A 13354-nucleotide genomic window follows, 5' to 3' on the forward strand; every position below is an offset into this window, starting at 1 on the left:
AGTGTTAACAACGTGCTTATGTATCAAGTCCTGCCATATATGTTTCCTAAACAAATTAATTCATCATTGTGAATAATAATTTTACAAATGAAATCAGAACTCTTGTTTTACAAATAAACTTACTTATCTAAAACCTTCAGTAGTCTACACTTGCTTTTCGCTATCAACACAAAGTTGCAAGCTTTTTTTAACATAAAAATCTATGCGCGTAAACGTATTTTTAAACGATTTTGTAAGCTTCAAAAAAGTTTTAAAAAAAGCACAACGTTTAAAAAAAGCTGTTTTTCCCATCTCTACACATAACGCGCGGGCTTAGAGATATTAATTAATATAGAGATTGTGGCATTGGTGAATATGCTATGATCAAAGTCGCTTCGGCCTATTAAGGTCCCCATATATTGAACGATTTTGTCTTCACGATCCGTCGTTTCAACGACGACTCAATAGTGTATGTTTATGACGTTAACGATCAACTCGAACGCCAGGGGAATAGCGACAAATCGATACGATTATCGTGAGGATTTATCGAAGCGGGGAATCGTCTGTACTGACTGAATCGTCTTTACCTTTAGACAAAAGCATGCACAGTAAGCACGCCCTTTACTGTTTATAAAATATAATGAATAACTCACACTATATTTATAGGTTACTATTTTAGTTTATTATTTTACTACCGTCGTACCCCGCGTTATCTTAAAGAACGTTTTCGTTTCCTCGGGGAAGATCACAACTGTGAACTTACGTCTAAAATGGATAACCTAGTCAAACCACCTTTAACTCGCTCGGAGTGTTTCAAAGACTATTTTACAATTAAGGCTGCACAACTATGGAACGAACTCCCGTCTGAAAGTCGCTTCCTATTTTCAAAACTGGAATGCGTAAACATCTTCTGACACTGTCCGCAACGTGTATATATTTATTATTAAGTATAAGTTTATTTGGGTATGCATATACTAATATATATGTAAATATAATATATATAAAAAATATAATAATCGATATATATATATATATATAAACAATTCAAATTTTGCTATTGGCACTTTATATATGTTGCCCATATTAGTTTTAAGCTGTCTATGTACTGTTTTTATTCCTGTGTGTGAGCAACAAAGTGTATATCAGTCTATATCTAGTTTATACATGTAACGTTTTTGTTGGGAGAAATAAACATAGTTATTATTAAATAGTGTTACTATCCCTGCCTGTCGCGTAGGAGACCGTGATTCGATTCCCCGGTCGGGGTTGGTCTTCGTTTATACTTTAAGGTCATTAGATGCATTGGTGGAAAACAATGTTGCTGCTACTGGTAGAGAGATTCTCTGTGCAGATGACCAGAAACTATTCAAAAAAGTTTGTTTCCTAAATTGGTTTACGGTTGTATAAATGGATAATGATGGTGATGCTGCGATATTAAGAGTGAATAACACCTGAGCGCGCGAAAAGCGGTTAGAGAAGTTGTTACTTTTTGATATTTACATCGACGTGAATAGAATTTTGCTGCTTCTGCAATTCTGCTACTCCGTAGAAAATCTGGAGGCAATATTTTCCTAGACATTTAACAGGGGATTTCCTTGTTTGAGATTGGTATGATTTTATTTATTAATAAAATATATAACTTGGGGATAAGCCGACACTCTAGACAATAGTTAGTCGTACATTTTTGTTCTAGCTAATCGTGTAACCACTTATTGAAAACGAGTTTTTAATAATAATGCGTTTTAATCTGTACGAGTAAAGGAATATAGTAAAAGAGATTGTAAATTATACCAATTTACCAGTATCGTAAGTCTAAGGGTATCATTTACAACTTTCCTATAACGACGTTTACCCAGTGTAGGTAAAATAAATAGAATTTTGTAGAGCAATACACAAATTTAGCTTTAATAAGGTGTAGAAAATGAAATCTAAATATAAACATATTGAGTACTTAAAGTACTCACTTCTTATGTAAGTAATGAATATGTTAATGATCTAAAATTTCACAGACTTAGTTGTTCAATACCAATGTTTTTTCGAAATTAAGTATTAGACTTACTTGTGCCTATCTTTCTATCCTTAAAATTATTTTTGTAGTTTGCCATAAAAATTGTATGTAGATATCTTTATAGGTAATAAATGATTGAGTTTATGTATGGAAACAATATAGTTTATTAATATAATGAAAATAAACAAGTTTTGATGAAAAAAAATTTTTTTAATTTCTAAAAATTAACAAGTCACGAAATCTCGGGTTATTTTAAATAATCATGTATTTAAGAGTTATCACAACTTATAAGACACACACATATATATATATATATATATATACATATATAGATATGAAAAAGTGCATTAATATGCACTTTTTCGTACGAATACTAACGGACAATATTTTGAGAAACAATAAATTCATTTCTGACTATTTATAATATTTTTTCTTATTCATTCCGGAAATTATATTATAGTGCGCCACACGTATTTATATAGAAAATTCAGGCATCTTTCAAATGCGGTAGCACCCCCTGGACAACATCAACGCCCCCGAATTTCTTCCGAGGTCCCTTCTGGCGCCCTAGGACTTTTTAGCGCCCACTGGGGTAGGGACCACTTTGGGAAACTATGATATAAAGTTTACTTTTTAAAATCATTTGCCGGTTTTCTATATCCATTACATCAAACAGTTGGCATTGATATATTTAAGTATTTGCAATTATATGCAAAGAGATTTCATCTAAAAAATTGCACATGATACTATCAATTGTAATTGAAAGGTTATATAATATATATATAAGATCTTAAATAAGTAATCGTTGTTTTTTAAATGAGCTCTAAGCCAATAGATTTTTCGCTTTCTATCGTCCGCTGTTTCAGATTCAATGAAGTGATTCTATTATTTTATCTGTACAGGTGTTACGTAAGAGTTGATCGACTAACGCGACTTCGTGTTCCTGGTTGACTTTCTCAATTGTTGTTTTGATATAAATAAAGATTTTTGCTAATGAAGGACTTAACTAAGCGTATTGCTGCATTTTATTTATGTCTAAATATATAAATATAGAGTTTCTTTGTGGACGTATGTCGGTGTGTTAATTTGATTGTAATAACTTCGAAATTAAGGGCTGGATTTGAAAGTGTGTTCTTTATGAACAAAATATGGTACTTACTTATGTATTACTTTATTATTTCTAATCATCTTTTTATCGTGTCGATGCTTCGTGTATTTTAAAATTAGTAATAATAATAATAGACCAGAAAAAAATACTAATTGCCTCGTCTCAAACTAGGGAATTCCATGTACGAAATCAACTCACTATTCAGCACATCCAGACTAGGTCTAGTTTAGAAACGTTAATTTCCCGAACTGGTCCTACCGGGTATTGAACCCGGGACCTCTTCGTTCAGCGACCACAACCGCAGTATAGTAGCAGCAGTAGAGCTCCTGTGAGCATTACTGCGTTTCTGTTTTGAAGTGTAAGGGTGTTGGGTAAATTACAGGACCATGGGACTTGTCAACTTATGTCTCAGGGTAACTGACACAGTTGCAGTGTTCCTCAGATTTTTGCAATTTGAAGCTGTGAGAGGCATTGCAACTTCTATGGAAAGACGTGTCGCTTAATACCGGGCGGAGGAGTTATTCGTCCCGTCATACAGTATCATAAAAAAGTGAAAACCGTTGGAACGTAGAGATAAAATTATATATACTGAATAATATATTGGTATATTGGTGGTTGCTTTGAGGTATTCACATCTGCAGGTCGTCCGGCACGGGGGACATACCAGAAAGTGTTGCATGGACTGTGCTGGAGCACTAAAGTCTCATTAGCTTCGGCTGGCATCCCTGAAGTCCTATATATACTTGTTTTTTCAGGAATCTACTTGAGTTTGAAGTAGATTCAGCGACTTCTCACGATCCACATCTTGATGAATCCAGGGGTAGGACTTTTTTAATTCTCTACTATGTTCACGTGGTGACAGTCGAATGGTCCACCATAACCTTTAATAAAATTACAACTCGTTCACAAGAGGGAAGCACCAAAAAGGGGTGTACAAAAGGAGTCTCTCCGCACGATGTACCTTACCTGTACGTCTGGTGCCCTCGGATGTAGCAGTAGAGCTCCTTGTGGAAGCGTTCGTCCAAGGAAGTACTGTCACCTTACCTATTTCTGTCGCCAAGCAGTAATGTGACGATTGCAGTGTTCCGGTTTTGAAGGTGCTGGTGTAATTACAGACACACGACATTTATCAAGTTATGTCTCAGGGTGACGGGCACAGTCACAGTGCCTCCCAAATCTTTCTGTTTTAAAGCTCTGAGTGCTACTGCAACTGTTATGGACAGGCGTATCGCTTACCATCCGGCGCAAGTCTTGTTCGTCCCGTCACTTGGTGTCAAAAAAAAACCCTGGGGTACATTCAGCGAGTACATTACGTCGATTGGCAAATCCTTTCACCTGGATGGCAAACATTACAGTGTATGCCATCGATACGATTAAGACCCAATAATATAAAAGCTGTCGTATTGAAGTGTAATAAATATCCGGTATGAGACGTTATTTCTCAGATTCCATATTTGATCTACGTTAAGTGATACAATACGTTTGTCATATTATATCACTCAGTTTGTTGTGTTTGGACTGTAAGTACAAAATAACACGTAGTTTCACCATAATAATGACAATAGAAAATGGATGCCTGAGTTTGATTTCGATATTTGCTATTCGTAAATTGGAATTCGTGAATAATAATGTAGAGTAATGGATATTGCATCGAAATATTGTTAAGTAATGATTGGTCAAAATAAGTGTTTTGTTTTGAGAAATGGGCTGATTTCTAAAACTAGGGCATGACAAGTCGGACATTGTGTTTTATTCCTTTAGAGGTGTCTTGCAGTTCAGAGCTCCACGGTTCGAATCTCCGTGGTTACGACTTTATTTTTTAAAGATATTTGTGAATACTTAATTTAGCAAAGTCTCCCGCTAACGATAAAAAAAAATATCGTATTGTAGCCTACATGTCGATGACTGTTCACAACTCGTGTAAAGCAAACCCTCTACTTAGAGGATATCCTTGGCCACCAGTGGGTGTTTAATAGGCTGATGACGATTTGACCTGTTCAATTGCGACTGGATTCTGGAAAAATTAGACGTACGATTCTTTTTTAACTTTTAAAAGTGGTTTTAATCGTAATCAGCGTATGTGTATGCAATAGATGTCCAACGTCTTCTTGAAGTTTCTCATCAATAGAATAAATTTATAACTTTGTTATCAATTTCCCTTCACACTCTAAGTGCTATGAGTGATCAGTATAGGTAGACTTTATTTACCTAAACTTCTAGGAACAGAGACAGAAAGTGGAGACTTCCTTACAACATTTTTGTTTTGGAGTTCTTTGAGATTCGGTACATTACTTAAGTAAATTAAAAATTAACTTTATTTGGGATAGGTAGGTAGATTATATTTACCTAAATTTTTAACCGACTTCAAAAAAAGGAGAAGGCTGTCAAATCGACTGTGTTTTTTTGTATGTATGTTACGCGATGACTTCGACACTTGTGAACCAATTTTGATGATTCTTTTTTGTTGGAAAGAGGGTACCTCAGGAATGGTCCAATTTAAAGAAAATTTTCCATCTGTAAGGGTGGTAAACTAGGGGTTAAATGACTTTTGAGATCGGTTTTTTTTAGTACTTCTGTACTGAGATTATCGGAATATTTAAGAAAATTTCGACAAAAAAGAAATCTTAATTAATTAATGCAATTAGAATTATTACCTACATGTATATACATGTATTGCACATTCCTCCGGGATCTTAAAACTATCGCATCGACTCTTCTTGTAGTTATAGGTATGCGTTACCTATTCCGATCACTGGCTATGACTTGCATATTAGTTGCAAAGGGAGCTCTCGAAGAGACACTATAGGACATCGGCGCTGCTCCACTTGCTTAGAAAGTACACAGTGAAACTGAACCGACTAGGGAAAACGCCTTACGCCTTTATTAACATGGTCTATCGATTTTTGTGAACGCATCGAACGTAAATAGATTGTTTTTTATTATCAATATTGTTAGTGTATTGTGTCACTATGAGGTTTTTTAATTGAATACAAGAGAAAGAAAATACACTTATATGTTTACCACAATGACACCATAAGATAAAAAAAAGAAGCAAAATAGAAGAAAAACAAAACATAATCAAAACGTACAATGTAAAACAAATTTGTAAATAATTACGAAACAGAAACACAAACAAAACAAAACATATATAAAAAAAATAGATTAAATTAAAACACGAAAGAAAGAGAAAGTTGTGAAAGAGTTCGTCCAGGGAAGTATTGCCACCTTACCTATTTCTACCACCAAGCAGTAATGTTAGCATTATTGAGTTCCGGTTTAGAAGGGTGCTGGTGAAATTACACACACATGGGACCTGTTAATGTCTCAGGGTGACGGGCGCAGTGGCAGAACCCCTCAGATCTATGCGATTTAAAGCTCTGAGTGGCACTGCAACTGTTCCTTCTTCTGTTACCATCAGGCGTACGACTTGTTCGTCCCGTCACTTGATATTATTTATAAAAAACGAACTGCTCACACAAACAGTAAAAAGAACACTAGATATAAATATACTTTATGTGGTTCGAGCCGCGGTGCTAATAGGGTCACAAACTCAGTATTTGCTGGAAAACGCAAAGCCGCACTGACTTTCGGTTAGAACCTTAAGTGAGGTCAATAAAAAAAATACCTATTTTACTTTTCTATGTTCTATTTCTAATGAGAACATGTATTTTAATCGGTTCATCGTTTATTAAAAGAACTATTAAATTGTCAACCTTTTTATTTTGCGCATTAACTGTCCAGTCTAAATTATCTCCATCGACACCTTCAAAAATACGTTAATTGTGTGTTAAAAAGTTCACGCGGAGAAAGCTAACAATAGTTACGTGAGACAGGTACCTCAACTCCTCTGTCTAACAAGATATAATGTGTCAAAAAAGTAATAATAAAAATATGTAGTCCACTTTTACTAGAGCAGTGCGTTAAGTACGCAACAATTATATTTTCATTATCTAATATACAAATTCAACTTATGCAAACCACATTAGGTACAATATTCATTGTGTTTTTAGGTTCGTAATATCAAAGTTGGCGTGGTAATTGTATAAAACAGATTACACGGTTCAACTGTTGATGACGTTTTTTATTTTATCGTGTCAATGTGCTGTCAAGTCCAATAGAGACAACAGATTATGAGATCTGTTTTTTGTTGCCGCTTGTCCGACCTAGATGACCATTGTGATAAGATTGGAGTTGTAACAATTGGCATACGCCATAAGCGTGTGGTACGCAGATGCTACTGCGCAACTTTGAGACTATAGTGTACTCCGGAAAATATTTTAATACGTTTAATTTAAGGTAATATACCTTAGGCATCAATAAATTTACCCCTTATATCCTTCTTCAGGAGAGGTCTTTTTTATTTTTTTAATACCTAATGACGGGAAGAACAAGTCGTGCACTTGGAGGTTGAGGGACACTGCCACTGCACTTGCACACTGCACTGCATCTTGAGACTTAAGTTGACAAGTCCCATGTGCCTGTAATTTGACTAGCACCCTACCCTTCAAAATCGGAACGCAGTAATGCTCATATAGTATAGTAATAGGTAAGGTGGCAGTACGCCCTTTTACTAATACAGCGTTCCCTTAACATTGCTGCGTTCCGGTTTTAAAGTGTAACGAACCTGGTGCGACTACAAGTTCATGGGACTTTTTAACTTTAGTCTCAGGGTGATGAGCGCAGTGGTAGTACCTCTTCTTTGCGATTTAAAACTCTGAGTGGCACTGCAACTGCTATGACAGGCGTGTCGCTTATCACCAGGCATATTACTTGTTCGTTCCGACGCTTGATATCATAAAAAAAGTCAATAAATGAATTAACTTGCAGACTGTACATACGTGTCTAATGATTGCCTAAAACGATAATAATCTATGGAGATAATATCGATATTTTTAGTTTTTTAAATGTTATTAGATAAGTATAAGCGATCGTTTATCGATATTTGTTTTTTTTTCCATTAGAAGCACAATCTATTTCCCTATGTTGGTGCAAATTGTAAAGTATTTGCAGGAGAAGCATCAACAATCGTTCATATACCCGTACATATTAAGTATGTACAGAGTTTGAACTTTCTTTTTGTAATATCAATGACCGAACGAACAAGTCAAGCGCCTGATGGTAAGCTACACGCCTATCCATAACACTTGCAGTGCCACTCAGAGCTTTAAATCGCAAAGATCTGAGGGGCACTCCTCTGTGCTCGTCACGTTGAGACATAAGTTGACAAGTCCCATGTGCCTGTAATTTCACCAGCAACCTTACCTTTCAAAACTGGAGCGCAGTAATGCTCATATTACTTCTTGGTGGCAGAAATAGGTAAGGTGGCAGTGCTACCCTGGACGAACTTCTTTCACAAGGAGCGCTGCTGCTACTATAGTCACCACACTTAAAAACGTTCATGTCCATGTAAGGAGAGCGAAAAAGGCGTTGTGCGTTTTGCTTCCACTCAGATCGCCGACGCTATAAGTCGACGCGTCGACGTGAGTAGTAGTAGTTGTAGTTGAAGAACAGGACGCGACGCGACGCGACGCTTCGACTCTGCGCCATTGTAAGTTGAGCCTTATGAAAATCCGAAATTCTATCATCTGTTTTTCAATTGTTCTCGCGCTCATTACTTACACGAATTTGTCAAAGTATTTTCAGCGTTAAAGCAGAACACTACACATACATGGTTCAAAGTATTTCACAGCTATAGCGGGTATTACAGTTTTATTTTCAATGCGATTCATTTTAAGATAAGATCTTAATAATAAGAATGCTCTCTTTCCATTCCTTGCACAAGATTTGAAAGTTACATTAAAAAGCTCTCTATGAAACGGATGCAATCGCTTTTAATGTCAAAAATAAAAAAAATACGGGAGTTGCTAATGTGCTAAAATTTTTTAGTCGTGGTCAAAATCGCAATTACTGGCATTGCGTCATTTTTTGGTTTGGAACCTAATATCATCATATAGATCTTACCACTTTCGTGGTCATTGCCTAAATTGCCATTACTACTTATTGTGGTATGACGTATAATAACATACCCATGGAGCACACTTTATACGCCTTAAAACTGTTATATGTATAAACAGTCTTAATATGGTATAGATTTAGATAGTTCTCTATAAATAATTTTAGAAAAAAGAAATTGTTCTTATTTGTAAGTCAATGATTCTTATAGACTTATTTCACTCAAGTCAAAATTTTAAAACCTTCTTAATACCAAACAACTTAATTAAGTGTAATCTCTCTTAAGATTTACTCTTATAGTCCTTATTTTAAGTTCATTTGTAGAACAACTGATTATTTTTAGTAAAATTGTTCTATACACATCCAGTAAAGTCTATTAATACTCTAAAAACTAGTGTTCTTAAGTTTATTCTAGATATATTTAATTTATAGACATTCTGTAGTGTTTGTACTTATGGCAAACACGTTATAGCGCGTCTTCAGTAGATTTTATTAAAAAAAATACTACAATTAGGGGTTTTTACTCTATTGGACGTTGTTCATGCAAAATGGATAAAGTAAAGAATATTGAAAGATCTGGTGGAGGTGGTGAACCTTGGATATTAAGTCACACCATTCCATACAATCAGCGTTGCCAATGCCAATTGTTCAAAATCCCCAAAAATCACCGTTAAAATCCCCAAATTTGGGGAGAGCAAAGTTCATATTCCCCACAAATTCCCTACATCTCGAGTTTTCATTACTTATTGGAAATACATCGCTTAAAAATATAATAAAAAATTAAGAAACTCAAAATGTAATTACGTTTGCTGTGAATGTAAACAGAATGTTAAATGTCAACCTAACTATAAAATTAGAAGACCTTAAATCGTTTATTTATTTTAATTAGACTCAACATTAATCTGTAATCAGTCTTTGAAAAAAATTCATTTTTCTTTGTCTTACAAAATTAAGTAAATTGATTATTTGTTGTGCATTTGGTGACACTATGTTAATGTTAGAAATAATCAATGAGTTTCGACCTATATTTAATATTTATAGTTGACTAGTGGTAAGTTGTGGTGTGGAAGTACTAACTGCTCGGCTTTGTTTATCAATAGCTGATTTCGTTTCGCTTCATACCGGGGACCGGCCTACAAGGGAGAAAGAGTCGCGAACTCAACACGCACCGACTGGTAATTTTACAATTCAGAACCAAGTACTCTAATAATAATTCTATTTAAGCTGCTTGTTAATAATACGAGGGATGTGCGATGTTGAAAAACACGTCGATGTAGTCCATCACAGTGTTTCTAACAGTAATGATCAAACTAGCGATGCATCAGCAATTGACAGATTAAACAAAATGATACAATGTTAGAATTATTTTCCTCATATACCGCCAACCCCCACAAAATCCCCAATCTAGTTGAAATTCCCCACAATTTGGGGAATTCCCCACAAATTGGCAACCCTGGATGCAATAGTCGTAATTCCCGCGCGAGCTGGTTTTTGTCTGTTGACAAATAAATAAACATTGTGAAGTAATTCCGTGTTCTGAAATGATAAAAACAATTCAAATGAGTGAGATGAGAAATGAGAGAGAAAAACAATTCGTAAACTACTGTACTTCAATGTTGTGTATGTGTATTGTGCCGTCTATCAATAAAATACAGTGAAATCTAACTATTATAAAGGTTTTGTAATACTGTTAAAATAAAAAAATCGCTTAGAAACATCGCGTTTTGTAGACAATCATAAAAGCTTCATAGCAGTGAATATTCTTCTATAAGATCAACTACGTAAAGCAAGTAAAAATATCTATTCGTATTCTATAGACAAAATGCTCCCAATAGTGTTGTAAAAAAAGCTTTAAATTTTTATCGCCATTTTTATTTTTAAAGAATGACAATGAAGCAGCCGAGAAAAATTTCTTTTATTTTTAAAAAGTAAATCTAAGTTGAAATTAGCTTGAAGAAGCCTAGAACTTCTTGGAAATGGTTTGTTTTGTGAGTTATTTTGTATATTTAAATAAATATTTAAAACCGAAAATCTATAATCGTATTTTTATTAAGTTTATATTTTATACATAAATATTTAAAATTTAGCGAGCGCATTACTTTTATGACAGGTTTTACATCACTTTTCACAATGTATTTGAAGTCGCACATCAATTCGCGCTTTCTAACCGATTAAACATTGCGCGAAAAAGTCAGAAATATTATATCTAATTTCGCCATGTTGCAATTTTGATAGTTTATATTTTGTAAGCCTTTATCTATTATCTATTAGTATTAAGAGAATTGTTTCGTCTTACGTTTGTAACGCTTTAGTTACTTTGGTTATAAAATAGCATTACTAAGAAAACTATCATATACTATAAATTATTTAAAAACTGTCTACAAGACTAAATAAAAGCAGTCTACATTCCATAAATGGTCTTGTAGCATTATAGAAGGGTTACTTGAAAAAAAAAAGATAAGAATCACTCTCAACACTTCCTACAGACAGTTTCTCAAAGCACTCTTGTGATCTACTAATAAAGTTGTGCCCACTTTTACTTTAAATTATCTAGAAACCTGCTTCGAGATATCTTGAGGGAATTTGAACTCTTAAAATATTCAATCGAATTAAATTCTATTTGATATCTTATAGTGTATATTTAGATATGGGTGTGCTGCTTGGGTAATAAACTGAGGTTTAGAAACCTCGACATAAAACAGTGTACTCCAAAAAATCAAAAAGGAAATAACCAATTAACCTATTTACTTACTTTGGTGGCGCAGTGTCCCAAAGTGGATTTTAGCCTCCCACACCAGATTCTGAACTTACCTCTTCCAACCATTTGCACACACATTCCTTCTGGTTTTTCTGAACTTCATCACTCCAACGATACCTAAGACGTCCGACCTGTCGTCCCAAGTGCAACATCTCGTCAACAAGTCGACTAGTTATGAGATGGAACACTGAATATAGTACAAAGGACTCAGGGAGTATATAGCTTCGCTTATATTCTGCCAGTACTACCAGGACTTATCTCGTGAAGGCACCATACACATCCAGCAGGAGTTTAGGAATATGACATGAGTTTCGGTGGTTTCACACTTATTAAATTATAAAACGCGGAATTTTAGAATATTTAAAAGAGCTTTTGAACTCGCGACGACAGTTTTGAGGTAACGGGGAGACGGCGGAAGAGAAGATAGTGTTGCCAGAGTGTAAAATTAATTTAAGTTGCGTTTTGTTTTTATTTTATGATACCAAGTGACGGGACGAACAAGTCGTGCTCCTGGTGGTACGTGACACGCCTGTCTATAACAGTTGAAGTGCCACTCAGAGCTTTAAAATCATAAAGATTTGAGGGATACTGCCATTGAGTCCATCACTCTGAGAGATAAGTTGACAAGTCCCATATGCATGTAACTTCACCAGCACCTTTACCCTTCAAAACCGGAACGCAATAATGCTCACATTACTACTTACCGGCCGTAATAGGTAAGGTGGCAGTACTTCCCTGGACGAACTCTTTCACAAGGAACTCTACTGCTACTATAATTGTATACGTCGAGAAAAAATTATTAGAAAAACAAATGTTTCTTAATACTATAATAAATAACTTACTCTGTGATACTTACGTTACTGTTATGTGTTGTCATTGTAATTTTAATGTGCAATAAAGAATATTTCATCCATTCTTTCAATATTAAATATTAATAACAAATATTAAATACTCGTATACATGGAGCTGAAATAATAAATAATTGCGCAGCCACACACACTATCTTATGAGAAAACCAACATTTAAACTAAAAATTCAGGAAGACCTTGAGACACGTAAGGGACCAATGAAAAGAAACTTGCATCCGTAGATTGCTCGTCAATAAGCCACTGTGAACATTTTCATAAGAATGCCTACAACGTTTGAGACACTATCTGCCTAAGAGGACACTCCATATTTTTGGACAAGGCGTATTTGAAGTATCTTCAGCTTCTTAATCGTTTATCATGCAGTCTCTCAACATGCGTTTACGACACAAAGTCATTGTTAAATTTGGTATATATTTTTTAAATTTAGAATCTAAAAACACACTTATTTTGGGTATACTGGGATTACCATTCTTGACGAGATGAGGTGTAATATGATATTTCCTTGGTACAGTATACATGAATTCTGTTTTGTACCTTTGGTGTTTACTTTCTAAGACATAAAATTATCTAGGTTTATAAAGTATCGCCAAAGAAATAAATAAATCATACTGTGACAGACAAAATTAATACCTCCGTGGGAAGAACTAAGGATCTACATCATAAATCTTATGAATAATAAA

Source organism: Hyposmocoma kahamanoa, unplaced genomic scaffold (genome assembly GCF_003589595.1).
Source record: "Hyposmocoma kahamanoa isolate Upper Pololo Valley unplaced genomic scaffold, ASM358959v1 95, whole genome shotgun sequence".
In the NCBI taxonomy this organism is placed as follows: Eukaryota; Metazoa; Arthropoda; class Insecta; order Lepidoptera; family Cosmopterigidae; genus Hyposmocoma; species Hyposmocoma kahamanoa.